At 41.4% G+C, this 14,315-nt stretch overlaps 1 protein-coding gene across 2 annotated transcripts in view; it reads right to left on the reverse strand.

Moving 5' to 3' along the window:
- The window catches only part of LDAH (lipid droplet associated hydrolase), a 113,509-nt gene extending 107,055 nt beyond the window's left edge, over positions 1–6,454 (reverse strand). The window contains exon 1 of one of the 2 annotated variants that reach the window (XM_085056965.1): positions 6,295–6,454. The gene's annotated coding sequence lies outside the window, so the exon portion shown is untranslated. Of the gene's footprint in view, positions 1–6,003; positions 6,233–6,294 lie in introns of those variants that run through there. The other variant, XM_085056964.1, reaches the window with a different exon arrangement.
- Positions 6,455–14,315: the final 7,861 nt, after the last annotated feature.

Below are 14,315 nucleotides of genomic sequence, written 5' to 3' on the forward strand. Positions count from 1 at the left end.
TACCAGCCACTACAAATGTATCCAAAAGAAAAAAGACATGACATTCTCAAAGTGGAGTATGCTTTATCTAAAACATTTCAGGATACAGTGGAAGAGGCCCTACATGTTCTGCCATTATATTTAATCACATTGAGATGGTAATTTTCACTTTTTTCAAAAGAGCTAAAGCATCACAGCTACCAACATGAAAATGACCCCAAAAAAGTTAAAGTTTGCTGTCTTGGTTTGTTTTTTCTTAAAGTAACTCCATCGGCACAATTAAGGTTGGGAATCCCACAGATTGCAACAAAGTAGTAGCTATGCTCCCAGCAAATTCCCAATTTCCCAGTCAATACGCAAACCTGATGATAAACCTGAAATGAAATGAGCAAGAAAGTTATTGCTTAAGGAAACAAATCCACTCAAGGAAGTAATGATGGTTTCATTCGCATGAAAGCAAATAGGAGGGACTAATTTGGTGTAATATGAAGCATTTTCTAGAAAAGAAAGTGAGATTTTGGGAAACCTTTTAGTCTCAAAGGAAGAAAAAGTTGTTCATTTGCACATAGTATTGAAAATTACTGATTAAATGAAGTAACTTTCAAAGAGAGCTTTCCCTCCAAATGCTGCATTACAGTACTGGACCCAGAGAAAAAACTTAGGGGTTTTAAAACTGAAATCTCACAGAGGAATAAACAGAAGATGGTAGGCACGAATAACATGCAGGCATAATAAATTGTCCTAGGTTACAATATAGATGTATTTAAGCATCCTATTACCACCAGCTGTGGGCCGTTAGCTGTTATCACCTGCTAGGACTCACCCTTGAAAACTGTTAATTGGCCATCAAGGACCCACCACATGACTCATGGACTTATCTCACCCTATTGTGAGATGCTCCACCCAGGAGGGAGGAGTCAGGTGTTCCCACCTGGATATAACTTGGCCTTGTAACTACCTAGTTAGCCCTGTTTACTGGGTTCCCAGAGGACAAGAGCTCCCACTGGACCTTTGGCTGGAGACCAGACCTTCACAGCATCGCTGCGTCAACTGAACTACTCTGTTTGGACTGCTACCACCACCCTAACCAGGTGTCAGGTTGTATCTGACTTTGTCAGTGCTTTTTCCTTGTATTATTTCACTTATTTTTAACTTTTCCTATTAATTTTAATTCTGACTTGTAATCTCCCACTGGTTTCTTTTCAAACCAATACATAAATATACTTTACATTCTGAGACTAAACTGTGATGTTAGCAAAACTTCAGTCAAATAGAGTATCTATGTGAAAGAACATAAAAAGCTGCTGAAGTACAATATCTACATGGTAAGAAAGGTTTCCATGGGGAAAAAAAAATCTCTGGACAGGTCTCTTCTGACCAACAAATTTCAATGATACAGCAGACTCATGTCAAGAGAAGCTTGTAAGTAAACTTTCCCAGCTGAGCTGCCTATTGCATTAGAAAGTCAATGGGAGATAAAGTGGTTTGGAATGGATAGCATGAGAAAATTGTCACATATACAGTAAAGTTCGTAAAATATGCAATTTGTTTATTTGAATTACGTTGAACATCAGTATTTTGAAAGGCACTGGGCAAAACTAAAATGCAACACCACAGTTACAGACTGGGTTAAAACTTGGCTGAAGTTAGAGGTGGGAATGTTATATTTCATGAACAAGAACCCATCACACTTACATTTGGATACAGAGAGAAGAAACATCTGTGGTCTCTAAACTTCAGCACAAATCACCACACAAACCTGAGCATGTTCAAAAGTAAACAGTTATGTGAATTATGGGGGAGAAGACAGGCTTTTCATGGGGTACTGCTTCAAAGGAGAGAAATATCAAAATATACTGGAAAAAAAAGTGAAGGAACAGGTTATCAAGGACAGGTGCACAAGAAAACACCAAAAATAGTATTAAGAGAGAGGAAAGATACACATGCAAGTAAGTTTCCTTGTGCTCTTAGGGCTTGAAAAAAAAAAAACACTTTCCCACTGAACAAAGATGATGCTTCTTTACCATTTGGTTCCTACTATCCTACAGAAAATGAGAACTTTTCAAAAGAAAGAAAAAGCCCAAAAGCTATTTGTCTCCCCAACCATATATTCTATACTCTTATTTTTTCTCCCACATCAAAAGAACTACAGGTCACACATTTCTGTTGGACAGCTGTTTAAATAATACAGGCAATCTCCACAACATTCAATGAAACACAAAAATGCAACAATTTAAAGTAATGGCAACCTATATATCCACTTAAACCACAGCTCCCAGAAGTTAAGCATTTAAAGAAACATCCGTCTTTCAGCAACAGTAATAATAGGTAAAAGCAGAAAAAAGCAATTCTATTTCATCTTATGTTCAGTAATTCCTTTTCCACCTCCTACCAGAATAAGATACCCTACTTCATGGTGAGCGCTATTCTGTCTTCTTGTCAAGTAATGCAAAGTTCAAAGAGCATAATGAATACTAGCAAGAAGCAGATATGAAATATAAAAGAAAAGAAAAAAGGTCCACAAATACAAGTAGCATCTCACTGCCCTTGACTTGGCTTGCCCCATCCTTTCCTGTGCTGTTCAGATAGATTTGTCTATGGAACTACTCCTTATTTCTTTGTTTCTTCCATATTTCCATGTTATTTATTCTCCTTTAACCTAAAATATGCTCCAAATTCAAAACATATTTTTCTTCTCATGTTATTATTTCAACTTGCATGTGTTCTTACACTAACTGTTTATCCCACCTTCAGCTTAGCTCTCTAGCTGCTGCTGGTTTTCTTGCTTTCTAACAAGGACACACAAGAATTAGTCATAATTCTATCTATTCACAGTAGACCAACTTACTAGTCACAGCTGCATTCTTCAGTGATCCCTCAACCTGTGTTTGCTGCTTACCACCTCCTCCTTATGTTTCCTGCAGCAGCTGTACATTCTGATACTCATCTACTCACCTAAAGAGGTTAGGAAGGCACTGCAAGTAGAGACATGAAAACAAATAGAAGCAGACTGTATGGAGCTCTCTGCCAAGGACACAGGAATTCAAACAGGAGAATCAATGAACAGGAGACATGAATAACACCAGGTAGCATTAGATCCCTTCCTGAGACACTACAGCAATGTAATTGTCTATACTACTGATATGAGGCCTGCAGTCCAAGTCCTTCCAGAAAGAAGCACTGGTTCTGCTGATCAGGGGGACAGGACAGGGAGTCAAACAGCCAGGCTGGACACACTGGTACAGGAGGCAAAAGGTTGCTCCCAGAACCAGTGCTGCACATGCCAATGCTCCAACATACAGACGTACAGTTCTAGTCACAGGAGGATCCAAAGACAATTCACCATGCTGGGAAAACTGCAATTTGTTCCTCACCACATCAGTAATCGCTGAAGTTAACTTATTTCAGCATTTTGCACAAGGGCCCAGCTCCTCTCATCAAGATAACCCCGCTAAACCCTCATAACCCATGACTATAAACAAATTCACACAGGAACAAAACTTGTGCTCATCACAGGTTCAAAGAAGAATCCAGTGATAACATTCCCAGTTGGTACTACAATTTCTTTCAGGAGGTAAAATTTGAGGAGTCAGACTTCTGCAAAAGTTTGTATCGCAAGTGTTTTGGGTTTTTTTTTTTAAATAAAATATTTGTGCAAAGAATTGGTCTAGACAAAGGGCAAGGGGAACAGAATCTAAACAGAAGCAGCAGATGAGAAGGAAAAAGGCAAGAACCAAGTGAACAGCATGGTTACTGGCAGCAGCAGGAGGAAGCAAGGATACTGAGGAAAGAAACAAGGATCATGATGAAAGAAACCCTGCCAAACTTGAAATTGTAGCATCTCTCGTTAGATGTTGTTCTGGCACATCAGGATTACCTAATATATGGTAACAAGAAACTGTCACACAACATGAGGTGGTTGTGCAACACTAGAAAGGTAAACAATCAGTTCTCATTCATTTCACCAGTGACTATGTAGTCAGGCGAAAACTTGGATTTGTTTCATGGTTAATTGTTCTTTAAGTGCAGACATTTTGTATTACACTTTTTTTTTCATATTATGAATATTCTTTTATCAGAATAAGTTACTTCCCCCACTATAACCTGTTTACAAACCATACTAGACATCTAAATGTCATCATTCAACATATAAGCTGCAACTCCAATTTTGTCAAACATTTCACTGGGAATTCAGTGTTACACAGTGGTTTGTCAGGAGTAGAAAAAAGACAAGTGTATTGCTATTAAGAGCATGCCTGATTTAAGTAAGTGAAAACTACCTGTTCTTCATTTCCTGCAAACATGTTTTCTGTACAAATGCATACACAGCATGCACTGAAGCTGAATCTCGAAATTCTGATTCTAATACCCAGTAAAAATAAACTAGACATCATCCAAAATGGGGACCCTTTTTCCAGACAAGGTGCTCTCATTATAAGAAAACACAAGAATGGAAAAAGAAAATGTCTTTTAGAAGAAATCAAAGTTATCAATAAATAAAAAAAAAAACAAAAACCACACACCAAAAAACCAAAAACCAAAAAACCCAGCATTGAAAACAGTGCAATTAGGAAGCTTTAAAGTAAATCTTGTCAAATTTACTGGTAAGTTCTTTGGCTTGGCAGTCATATTGGAAATTTTGTTATACCATTACCCATACACAATTTATTGTAATTGTTCTTGTGAATCAAATGAAGCAGATAAAGAGGTAATAACCCATCAGTGTCTATTCGAATTTAAAAAGTAGGAAATACTACATTGAAGTAGCAGAAAGTGTGTCAAAAACCAAGAGAAGTTAGTGAGTTAGTGGATTTTTGACCCACAGAACTACTTGAGGATGGATGTTCGGAAAACTAGTGGTACACATGGGTCAAAGGCAAGGATGAGTTGATGCAGAAATCCATAGTGGATCTTGCAGACCTCAGCACATCTGTTCCAGAAAGTTCCTGGACTGCACTTTATTGCAAGCTGAGTAGATACAGAGTGGAGCTAAGTAAAGTAGAATCACATATGCTTGCCTTTTTCACAGGCATCTGCTTAAGGTACTGTCCAAGATTCATAAAAAATCTCTGACTTTGACTGCTTTGATACAATCCTTGTAGTAATCCCATGATGGAAAGTATTAAATGTTAGTGCTATCACTTACCTAGGTCTGTAAATGTGTGACGACTTCCCTCACTGACATCATAAGTGAGTGTCAAAAGAAAAGATGAAGCTGCAATAATCCCAATTAATAACTGAAAGCTTTTACTCTCTGAGACACACAGAATACAGATTCATATCCTGATTCTGACACAGGCCCATGCAGATGGACTCCCAGAGCTTAACTGGGCATCATAAGGTCCCAGAGGGCCAGGAATATACACCACCTAAAAAACTAAGGGTCTGCATCATTCAAGGCTTTAATAGTATAGTCAAGTTGCAAGAAAAGGAGCTGTTTCTTCATTTTTGTAACACAACAAAAAACTTACCAGTAAGAAAGCTCTCAACAACTGTCATGCCTCAAATAGCCCTTCATCATTATTTTAATTTCTTTCACCATACATTTCCATACCAGCATTTACTTGCTTCCTGAACCTGCTGCTCATCCCGTCTGGCACAGGCACCTCTTCTCTCGTGTAGTAAACACAGGCTGGAAGGAGGATGCTGACAGTGATGCTGCCCGGGGATCACCAGTGAGCAAACCTGACAGACAGCAGGTTCCCGAGGGAGGCTGTGAGTCTGCAGGACTCCTGCTTTTCCAAACCAGTAACTCCCCTACTAAAAGATGCCTCTTTCCACTTTAAAAAATCTCATCTCACTTCTAACTTCCAACAATTTATAACCTTATTTTTCTCTTTTCCTATTTATAGGCCCTTCAGGTCACAGACTTTTCCTGTGTTTCGTGTTTTATAACATGCCACCAACATAACAGGCATAACTCAGCTCCGAGAGGTGCTTCACAGGAACAAGCTTTAACACACAGAAAAACCACTGCAAATAGCATCACCTCAGTTATTTTCTGAAAAAGGAGACACCACTTACGACTCGTTTCATGAAGTCTCCTCCCTGAAAAAACAAGTCAAGGAAAAACGTACGAAGCGCTTATTTCTGCATGGGATATGCTACTCCATCCCCAGCCGCACGGCTGGAGATCACCAGCGTTATTTGGCGGAACAGGTCTCTACACAGCCCTGACACCCGACACAGCCGGGCTGCCGGCACCTCCCTGCCGGGCGAGGCTCCCGGGGCTGACGGCCCGCGGCTCGGGGCGGCTCTCGGACCCGGCACAGGGGCAGGGGAGGCAGGGCAGGGCAGGGCCGCTGCGGCACGTACCTTCCCCGTTCGCAGGCTCCCCGACACCCGGCACGGCGACGGCCGGCGCTGTCTCTGCCGACACGGGCGGAAGCAGCCGGCGCGGAGGGGCGGGGGAGGCCGGGCCGCTCCTTCCGCCGGGCCGCGGGGCGCGCTGAGGGCGGGCCCGAACCGCCCCCAACCGCCCGACGCGAGGGCGATGGCTGCGACCCCTCAGCGAGGGGACAGCCCTTCCCACCCAGCCCTGCCTACCCAGCTCTTCCTACCCAGACCTGCCCAGCCAGGGTCAGGCGCCCGCCGCCCGCCGCCCGATTGGGAATCGCTCCGGGACGCGCGTCTTGGCTGTTTCCTTCTGCCTGTCATTCACGCTTTCTCAAACATCGCGGTTTCTTTGGGAATTCTGGCAAAGGAGGAAAAAATTGGTAGTTTTGAAAGAGGAAAATGAGCCGGGGCGCCAGAAAGTGTCAGAGAAAGCGTTGCGAAGTGCAGGCTTATCCCCCAACATGTTTGAAGGGTAGAACCGGTTGGATCATTCAGTCCATCCCCAAAACCACTTTACACATCAACCCGACACCAAACCAGATGCCTTTTAAACAGCTCCAAAGATGGTGACTCCACCACCTCCCTGGGCAGCCTAATCCAATGCCTGACCACTCTAACTGTGAATTTTTTTCCCTAATATCTAATCGGAATCTCCCCAGTATGTTTAAGGCCATTTCCTCTGGTTCTCTCACTGTAGCCATGGTAGAACAGATCACCCCCTCCTCGCTACCATCTCCTGTCAGGTGGTTTTAGAGAGCCATGAGGTCTCCCCTGAGCCTTCTGGAGACTAAACAAGCCCAGCTCCCTCAGCTGTTCCTCATAAGACATGTTTTCTAGACCTTTCATGAGCCTTGTTACTCTTCACTGGACATGCTCCAGCTCCTCAATGTCCTTTTCAAAATGAGGGGCTCAAAACTGAGAACAATAATAGGACAAGAGAACATAAGCTCTGCTAGGGGAAGTTTGGATTGGACATGAAGAAGAAATTCTTCACAGAAAGGGTGATTAGACATTGGAATGGGCTGCACAGGGAGGTGGTGGAGTCACTGTCCCTGGAGGCCCTTAAGGAAAGACTGGACATGGCACTCAGTGCTGTGGCCTAGTTGACATGCTGCTGTTAGCTCATGGGTTGGACTCAATGATCTCAGAAGTCTTTTCCAACCTAATTGATTCTGTGAAGACATAAAAAGTAGCAGTAAATCCTTTCCCTACTCACCAGGATCTTGACACATAGTCTGGATGCCTGCTCGGTAAGGTGTGAAAGGAACTCAGGGGAAATGTAATGAAAAAACTGAACCCTGTGCTCATCAAAGAGGAGCTGAGGGAGGTTTTCATGCTAAAATGCTGCTTTTTGGGTAAAAGTGTTGGAGGAGCTGTTTCCAGTTGAAGTTATGGTAGAATGTAAAAGAAAGAAATTGACGAGGTGGAAATTGGCAAGATTGGATGCTGTTTACCCAGGAGTTACACAGGGATTTGGGCATTAAGCAGTTGGATGGTGTTGCCACGTGCTGCAGGAGGCACTGGAGGACTGGGCAGTGGTGCCTGTAGCCAAAACCTAAGCAGCCTCAAAAGGAGTCCCTAAGGTTAGTGTGCATCAAATCAGTAGGAAGAATAACAAACACAAGCAGAAGTGGAATAGGAATAGATATGATGCGCTCTAGAGCCATCAGCATCATCTTCTGTGGAGGGTTTTGGTCCCTCAGAAATCTGTGGGAGTCCTTGGAGGAGCCAAGTGACCTCATCTGGCCAGGGCAAACCAAGTCAATGAACACAGAATCATAGAATCATAGGATCATAGAATCATAGAATCATAGAATCATGTCCTGAGCTGGAAGGGACACATCAGGATCATCGAGTCCAACTCCTGGCCCTGCACAGGACATCCCAAGAATCACACCATGTGCCTGAGAGCATTGTCCAAACACTTCCTGAACTCTGCCAGGCTTTGTGTTGTGACCACTTCCCTGGGGAGCCTGTTCCAGTGCCCAGACACCTTCTGAGTGAAGAACCTTTTCCCAACATCTAAATAAACCTCCCCTGATGCAGCTTCCTGGCATTCCCTCAGGTCCTGTTGCAAGAGAAGAAAGGATTGGTGACTGTCCCTTGGCTACCCTTCATGAGGATGTTGAAGTCCTCCAGTCTCTTCTCCAGGCTGAACAAGCCAAATGACCTCAGCCACTCTTGTCTGACTTTCCCTCTAGACCCTTCACCATATGTGTAGCTCTCCTGTGGACACTTTCTAATACCTTTATATCTTTTTTAGATTGTGGTATCCAAAGCTGCACACAGGACTTGAGGTGAGACTGCCCCAGTGCAGAGCAGAGCAGGACAATCCCCTCCCTTGACTGGCTGATGATACAGTGCCTGGTGCACCACAGGGCATGGTTGGCCCTCCTGGCTTGGGCAAGAATTTTCATTAAAGATTTTTAGAAGATTCAGCAGTCATGATTTATTGAGCCACTCATGGTTTGAGCCCCTCAAGATTTGAATCAAACTGATTTTTTTTTTTAATTGTTAATCAGTAGCTATAACTAGACAGTTATGGTTAAGCAATTGCATTGCAAGGGTTGCATGCTTGGCTAATCTGTTGTTTTAAGGAAAAGGGAAGACAATCCCAAGATGAATGAGCTGTCTGGATGACAGCCACCAGGAGTGAAGTCAGCAGAACAAGGCAGTAACTGAGGGAAAGGTGATTCCAGCGCTGGGAGATCATGACCACCAACTCATTGACCACTGGCTCAAAACAGACCCCCAGCTCAAATAGAGGAAAGAACTCTGCATATGGACTAATTATCATAAGAAATGGGAGATATACCTAGCAGGTAGGGGAGTTGAATCCTAATTAATGAAAAAGTAGTGTAATGCTGATACCTTTGTTTGTTAAAATGTATAAATAGTGTAAGGTTTTGATGACTGGGGAGCCAGCCTTTTGTGACTTAGCACTGAGCTTCCTACTTTGCACAAACTCAAAACAAAAATAGAAATACTTTGCCTCAGTGTGTGAATTGGCTGTGTGCACTGGTTAACAAGCTTGATAAAGATTATAGATTATAACCTATAAAGATTATAACCTTCAGATGGGTGGGTACTTGGTGGAAAGATAGGGTAGAAAAGAGAGGTTAGGAATTGATTACAATCCTTTTCAATGGATTGTGTAACAGGTAGGACTGAACAGGAATTTGTGTGAAGGTCAGTACTGTTCAACACAGGCATAAATAGTCTGGAAAAAGGGGTGGACAGTGGAGTAGTAAAATCTGTTGTTCACATTGAGTTATTTAGATTAAGAAAAATAATTGTCAGGTTGCTGAAGGAGCTCTTTATTCCTATTGAGCAATAAAATGATGGACGTGTTGATGTGTGAGATAAAGCTGAGTATTTAGATGGAATATAAAATCCTGTGCTTCCAATATCAAGTAATATTTAGTAGCCACTGGGAAGTGAATGCCATGATTCTCACTCTGAGTGATGGCAATGTGCTCTCTGCTTGGATGGGGTCTTCAGGTCTAGCAGTTCTTGCCTCTCAGAAAGGGTGCAGTAAATCTACAAAAGATATAGAAAATGTGACAAGATTTTTCACAGATCTGAAATTTTTCCACACAGTGGAAAGTAAAATTGAAGTTGGAAGACAAGCTGATGAGAAAAGTAGCTTGGGGAAATAATGACAGTGGTTTGTGAAACCAAGTTGAATGGACAGTGATTCCTCATTGTAATTTCTAATGCAAAAGCTTTGGAAAACTGATCAAGCTAATAGGCAGCAGTTTCAAAACAAAAGGTATTTTAATGTAAATCTTAAACTTAAATGGAAATGTCACAGATTCCTAAAATTTCACAGTAATATGCAAAAAGATAAGGCAGATTTACAGAGAGAAAATCCATCAGTGACTATTAAACATGATAAACTGCTTAAAGGCTCAGGAAGCCCTGAGAGCTGTCACTCTGCTGTAGTTTGTACCAGGGAGGTAGCCCAATATGCTTGCCCTTTCCTTGGCACAACTGTTGGAGGCTGTCAAAGACAGAATGGACTTTTGGCCTGATCTGATACAGTTTTCATGTTCCTATTTGCAACTCCACATTGCTTTTTTCTGAGAGTCACGTCAAATCCTGCAGGTCATTTCTTATTCCAGAATTCAGTTTCCCTAATGTGTGTTTAATGTATCAAAGAACCACCTAGGTGCTTGAGGTACTGTTGATCAGAGTACAACATTTTGTGAAACTGTTTATAAAATTTGATTGTAAGCAGCAGGTCAGCTCATGTGTGACATTAAAATAATGAATGCATGTACTTCATTTGATATGAACTGGAGTTGGTAAAGTTCCTGTAGTGGAGTCATAAAAATACTTTCTTTCACTTTGTAGAAGAGGCACTTTGCTCTGGTCTGTGGGCAAAGAGGAACATTAAGTAGGAAGATGTCATTATTCCACATCTCCCTGTAAAAAAAAGGGACTTGACGTAGTGTTGATTGTCTCATTGTGCCCAATTGTTTGAGTACATGCAGACCTTGTGCCTTTGAGTATCATAAATAGCAGCAATAATGGCAGCAGTTCCTTTCATAAATGGCAGCAACAATATTTTCATAGGTATTCCTGTATTATAAGATTTAAAAAGCCAGCTGCAAGCTTTTGGAATCGGAAGTTGGTTGGAGGTTTTATATTTTATGTATCATGTATATAGTATTGCTCTCATGTGATTCTCTTTTTTTGGAGTATATAAAGCCACAGTACAGCACACACAAAAGTTTGAATGATCTAACATAGAGCACTGGTCCCAGAGTTTCTGGATATGCATAGGCTCGCTTAAACAAACAGCATCCAGGAAAACAGGGATCTTAATGTGGCTCACATGCATAAAAATTTTGCTAGATCAGGGTGGAATACAAAAAATACATTTAAGGGCTTGTTTAAATAAGGGATAGGGGAAAAAAAGTAATTTGTGTTATGAAAGCTTGGGGTAGTGCTTTATAAGGTCAGATTTTCATGAGTATTTTGCATTACTTCCCTGGTTACATTTTTACAGCTACATAAAACAGAACCAGTGAGTGAGTATCCTCCAGTGCTGGACCACTTGTTCAGATTGGTTGAGCATTACCCTGTTCTGGGCCTGTGAACACTCTGATGAAGAATCCTGGGGGCAGTCCATGGCACAGACTTGCACCAGAAGCCACCCTCAGCAGTTAGGATGAAAAAGCCTGCATTGAACATGATATTCTCCACCTCTTATTGTCATCCAGAGCTGTCCTAGCAGCCTTTGCTCTGTCACCCAGCATATACTGTCGTGTTGCATCCAACTCAGGTTTTGTGAAATGGAGAAGTCACCCTAAAGGGCTGCTGTTCAGTCTTGTTATTTTTCAGGCATTTATAAATGAAAAAACCCTACACAATGTAACAGTTTTGTCTAATGGCCACAGTGGTATCACCCAGCTCCAAAAGGAGACCTGGGCCAAGTACTAACACGTGTAGATGTGGCCAGGCTGTGCTCCTTGGCTGATCTGATGCAGTTTTCATGTTCCTGTTTGGCTGGTAAAGGGTCCCTGGTGCTACTTCATTTAACTGCAGGGGCAGGGCTTCTGACAAGACCCAAGTAGGAACATTTTATATAGCCAGGTACCAGGAAGGCTTTGAGGAATATTGGTGATGAAAAAACAAGCCTGGAATATTTTTGCTGGCATCAAATGAAAGGCACAATGGCATTCAAGTAGGTTTGAGAAGTTAGTTGGTAGTATCTCCAAGTACCAAATAAATCTGCAGGAGATAGGTTTTTCTGGCCAGAGCCTTGGAGGCCATCTGCTGCAGACTTGTTTAGTAATGTAAATAACACAATAATTGCTATGACCTATATATTTAAGGCTATTTTCATAGTTCAGTTTAAAATGCCTAATCCAAAGAAAGCACAGTTATTGTCCAATCAAAATAGAAAATGCCCTTTACAAGTCAACAAGTTACAGGATAGCAAATCCTGTTGAGGAACAGATGGAAATGTCTTTCTTAGTGTTGCCCAACAGATGAGTGGAAATTAGTTTTAAGGCAGCAGAGACAGAAAAAAGTGCATGTATGTGGAAAGTAACATACAGAATTTGCTGAAACTGTGCAAGTGCGTGAAAAAAAGTTGGTGGTAGAACTTCCTGACAAGACATTTGTTCCGTGAAAGTACCCACTAGTGTAAAATGTATCTGTAGCTAGCTGTTAATGCAGCTGTGTGTACTGGAACAACTCACACGGCAACTGCCTCATATTTAATAGCTGCAAACTGTAATATGAAATAAAACATTGAATTTCACAAAAATAAAATCCATTTATAAGTACATTTGAGAACTAGTCAAATAATTTGTTGTTTCTTTTTTTTCTTGCCTTCCCCTGTTGCTGTCTAAAACTGACCACGAGAACTGTTAGTTGTGAGTCACAGCAGTGTTTGGCTGAGAATCTTCATTAGAGATTTTCCAGTGTTTAAGAGAGTGTAGGCTTCAGCTCAGGTACAGGAATTAATCTCTTGTAAAAAGTCAGCTCTATCCCTAACTTTTGCCTAAGCAACATGGATCACATTTTTGCTTAGCCTTTGCAGAATATTGAATTTTATTCTGAACTGTTACTTATTAGTTGTATGTGATCTCCCTTTAAGCAATCGTAGACCCATATGCAGAGTTAAAGGGAGACAATGAAATATAAACCACTAGAAAGTGGTGAACTTTCCAAACACCTTTTTACACTTTTCCTGCTTGTTAACGATGAGACCAACTACTTTGCCCTTGAGGTCAATATGCAGCAAAAACCTTCTGTGGTAATGTTTTGGTTTTAGTCCCAATGCAGATAGTAAATGAAAGTTATTTCTGCTTCAGCCATTTAAAATGTATCAGATTGTTCTCTTTTTCAACAGCTTTTGTATAAGTTTAGCTACATTAAATTCCCTAAAATGTCCTGTGTGTTTTGTCTGTATCTTTGATAATAGTGCAATATTCTTCATACTCTAAACCTGTATTGTTGGTGAAAAAAAAATCTGTGACTGACTTTCCATTTAGTGATATATTATCATTTTCATTTATTGTATGTCAGGGCTACATGAAAGAAAGTTTTAACATTTTTGAACCTGTGTTCTCCTTTTCTGCCACCATTATATTGGTGTAGGACTTTAAAAGGTGGAGTAGGTGACTTTGATTTTCTATTCTTTTGTTTAATTTTGGAAAGCGATGTAGTTCCAAAACAAATATGAGGTTTAGACATCAAATGAAACAGAGGTCAACCCATCTGCTCCTGAGTCTAGCACAAATGGTGAATGGAGTACAGGAGCAAGTGTAGGTCTGTAGTTATAATTTCAGTCTAGAAGTGAAGCATAGGACAAACAAACCAAAATGTTATTTTTCTGCCTTTTTATCTGCCCTTTTAAACCATGCTTACAGATTCACAGACTTACAGGAAGGATAACATAGGAAGGGACTCTGGAGATTTTCTACATCAATTCACCTGCCTAAAGCATGATCAGATGCTGCAGGTTGCTCAGAGCTCTGTGACCATTTGAGTTTGAATCTCCCCAGGGATGGAGACTCCACAAGTTTTCTGGGCAACCAGTGTTTGACCAGTCTCACTGTAAGAAAGTCAGTTTGGGGTATTTTAATTTTTAATTTTATTTCTCATATTTCTGTTTTTGCCCACTTCCTCTTGTCATGTCACCGGCTCCAGCTTTTTTATTCTGCTACATCAGGTATCTTTACACCCCTAAATACTGATAGCAGATCCCTGAGATTTCTCCAGGTTAGACAGTCCCAGCTCTCTAAGCCTTCTCTTGCTTCTATCCCTCAGTCATCTTCGTGTCCCTTTTCTAGACTTGCCCATGTAAGTCCATATCTCTCTTGCACTGAGGTCCCATTTCTGGACACAGCACTCCACATGAGTTGAAGACAAGGATCACTGCTCTCAGCCTCCCAGCAATGCTTCTCCTGCCACAGCCCCAGGATACTGTTGGCCTTCCTTGTTGCAAGGACTCATTGCTGGCTTGCAGTAAAACTGTTGTC

This window comes from Lichenostomus cassidix, chromosome 3, assembly GCF_008360975.1.
Source record: "Lichenostomus cassidix isolate B80296 chromosome 3, HeHo_3.0, whole genome shotgun sequence".
In the NCBI taxonomy this organism is placed as follows: Eukaryota; Metazoa; Chordata; class Aves; order Passeriformes; family Meliphagidae; genus Lichenostomus; species Lichenostomus cassidix.